The following is a 2,500-nucleotide window of genomic DNA, read 5'->3' as shown; positions in this document are numbered from 1 at the left end:
CAGAGGCCCATTAGGGTCTCTGGTCTCTGACAAAGTTTAGAGGCGGCCGTACGCTGCTCGTTATCGGAGGACTAGACGGATGCAACTTGTCACTGCCCCCCCCCCCCCCCCCAGAGCGGGTCCACTAACATGAACTGAAGTTGCTACGCTACCAGCCGTGCTGCTCACCTCTAATGTTACAGAGAGAGTGGACACGAAGCGCCGGACGGGTCTGTGATACTCAGAGCTTATACCTGAAGCGCCGGACGGGTCTGTGATACTCAGAGCTCATACCTGAAGCCGGGGAAATGCACCTGGGATGAGAAGCCCCTGACTGCAGACCCGCAGACACGTTGAGGGGCGGGGTTAAACGTTTAACCCCGCCCCTCAACGTTTAACCCCTTTAAACTCTCCAGCATTTGACCCTGTCATTTCATCAATATCAGAGTGAATTTAGCAGTATGCACCCACGCTTCGGACAGCCCTTTTTAGTCAATAAATAATGGAAGTAAGTGTGACTTTTATAGTTGTTTAGTTTTCAAAAACAATTAAAAAAAGCTTGTTATGTCTATTTTAATGTTTCTGCACAAGTTGAGCAGGCTGAGGTTCGGATTGGAAGGCTAACTCCCTTCTTTAACTGCTAGCTCCAAGTAATCTGAAAGTGTGGAAATTATTTCCATTGAAGGACAATGTTCCAGTCGTTATGTGCATGGACGGTCTCTGAATCGTCTGCAACCAGGAGATGAAGGAGAGCTCAGATCCACAACACCCAGCACATCTTGTCTCTGCCCCCCCAGGCATAGCGCGGTTAGCGCGACCAGTGCAGGGGCTAGCGCCCATGACTCGCGTGTGGATGATAGCCTGTAGATCTGTCTTTAGTGTAGATCTGTCTTTAGTGTAGATCTGTCTTTAGTGTAGATCTGTCTTTAGTGTAGATATGTCTTCAGTGTAGATATGTCTTCAGTGTAGATATGTCTTCAGTGTAGATCTGTCTTTAGTGTAGATATGTCTTCAGTGTAGATATGTCTTCAGTGTAGATATGTCTTTAGTGTAGATATGTCTTTAGTGTAGATATGTCTTTAGTGTAGATCTGTCTTTAGTGTAGATATGTCTTTAGTGTAGATATGTCTTCAGTGTAGATCTGTCTTTAGTGTTGATATGTCTTCAGTGTAGATATGTCTTCAGTGAATGAGCCCACAACTCAACCAGTGGTCTCCTTCTTAAGCGAGTTTTATTGTGTAAGACCGCCAGAGGATAACAGGTGTGTGAAGGCGATCTGCCGTTATATGAGATATATGGATTAAAATAATTTTCTTTTGTGTTACTCATGTTTGTTTTGCTTTTTTGCTGCTGTAACAAGGAAAATCCCCCGCTGTGGGATGAATAAAGTATCTAATCTAATTATTGTTGTTGTTATTATGGTTGTATATATGTTATTAAACTTATTTTCATAATTATTGGTGTTATATTATATATATATATATATATATATATATATATATATATATATATATATATATATATATTTATAGTGTATATATATAAATATACACATACTATATACATTATATAATATCTGATATATATTATAGTCTCATGATCGTTTGATTTTGATAACATTAAGAAAGTATCAGGTTGCAATTGATTATGATAAATATACATTCAAATATTCTACTTTTTTATCATTTAATTTATTATTGAAGTATTTAATGTTTTGTGAAATGTGTCAATATTGTATTTCATAATTAGTAAAACCAAAGATTAAGTTCATTATGTTTAAATCGTTGCATTTCGCCACATCCAGTAAGGTTTCTAGTCCCACATGTATTAAATGAGTTGGGTAGTGGACGGTTGGAGACTGGGCGGAGTTAAACGTTTGACCCCGCCCCTCAACGTGTCTGCGGGTCTGCAGTCAGGGGTACATGCCTGGGATGGCTCGTGCAAAAATGTTCTCAGTTTGCGACAATTCGAAACTACAGACAGGGAGCGCTCTTGAACCCCCTCACAGTCTCTGAAAGCTCAACTAGTCGATCACGAGTGGCTCAACAGCCAGATCTATAGTTAAAAACTCATCTTCATAAATTTGACCGACACTTCAGCGTGAGAAATCGGGGGTGTGGCGTGTGAGCGTGTGAAACCGGTCAAATGCGTGTGTCTCACGGCCAATGCGTGAGAGTTGGCAGCCCTGTTTCCCTTCGTTTGCTGCTGTGCACGACGTGTCTGCTTTGTCGCATTGTATGTTGTGTGTCATCGTGTTAACATGCTTGCGTTTATGTTACAAATAAGATTTTTTTTCGGTCCTTTTTTAATTAGTTGTAGTGTACAGTACATAAGTAGAGCCAGTACAATCAAAGTCCTTTTTAGGCAGGTCGACCTGCGGCCATCTTGCAACGTATTTTAGGCCGTTATCAGCCAGCTGAGTGAAGGAAACAGCGAGGGATGGAATATGTGTTGCCACGCGGCTGCAGTACTGGCTTCACTGATCGTCTGAACGTAACAGCATAGGTTCATCTTTTGCAAT

Source organism: Etheostoma spectabile, unplaced genomic scaffold (genome assembly GCF_008692095.1).
Source record: "Etheostoma spectabile isolate EspeVRDwgs_2016 unplaced genomic scaffold, UIUC_Espe_1.0 scaffold00008300, whole genome shotgun sequence".
Classification (NCBI taxonomy): Eukaryota; Metazoa; Chordata; class Actinopteri; order Perciformes; family Percidae; genus Etheostoma; species Etheostoma spectabile.
Note: the sequence above shows the minus strand (reverse complement) of the source record.